Here is a 1,089-nt window from a genome sequence, read left to right as displayed (position 1 = left end):
CATCGTAATGATTGGTTGAAAGTGATGAAAAACGGATTATGCTGAGGGATGATGGTAAATTTCCGGCTCTAAATTGGAATGCAAATACAATGAAAAAGCACAGTCTTTGTCTTCGATCTGCCGGTTTTGCTCACTAAAACCTTATGCGGAGAAAGACCTCTCAACCAAAATACTTTAACATCGTACTGAACGTAGAAGCATGCAGAAAATCTCATTTTCATCCTATACTTTGAAAGCACATTCAACTACAAAGCAATCGCTTTGAACAAGCCGTAACTAAAACTTGACAGAGATAACTGATGAAAAGAAATTTGTTTTTAAGACCCGGACGTGTCTTTTAGCAGCTTTTAACAGTTAGTGTTTTTTATCATTACTATGAAAGCCTTTTTTGAATTTCATTTCCTCGAGGGTGTTGATTCCTAATTTCAAGAGTTCTAAAACAATGGCTATCTTTAAAACGGGGAACGGGGAATCGGGGAATCGGGGAATCGGGGAATCGGGGAATCGGGGAATCTTTAAAATGGGGAATCTTTAAAAGCGGGAATCTTTAAAATGGGGAATCTTTAAAAGCGGGAATCTTTAAAATGGGGAATCTTTAAAAGCGGGAATCTTTAAAATGAAGAATCTTTAAAAGCGGGAATCTTTAAAATGGGGAATCTTTAAAAGCGGGAATCTTTAAAACGGGGAATCTTTAAAAGCGGGAATCTTTAAAACGGGGAATCTTTAAAAGCGGGAATCTTTAAAATGGGGAATCTTTAAAATGGGGAATCTTTAAAAGCGGGAATCTTTAAAACGGGGAATCTTTAAAAGCGGGAATCTTTAAAATGGAGAATCTTTAAAAGCGGGAATCTTTAAAATGGGGAATCTTTAAAAGCGGGAATCTTTAAAGTGGGGAATATTTAATAGCGTTAATCTTTACTGAAAAGTGAACGAGAATCTCTCAGTTTCCCACCGGAAGCTATTTATTCTCTCACATGTATCAACTCAACAGGTACAGAGACAGTTGTGGAATTTATTCATTGTAATTTTATTGCACGCTATTAAAGCACATCGATTTCGCGTGATAGTGGAGCGGTTCAAATCTCGATT

The sequence above is a fragment of the Orbicella faveolata genome, unplaced genomic scaffold (assembly GCF_042242905.1).
Source record: "Orbicella faveolata isolate gen_17 unplaced genomic scaffold, um_ofav_v1 contig_12, whole genome shotgun sequence".
Classification (NCBI taxonomy): Eukaryota; Metazoa; Cnidaria; class Anthozoa; order Scleractinia; family Merulinidae; genus Orbicella; species Orbicella faveolata.
This window is presented reverse-complemented; position numbering follows the sequence as displayed.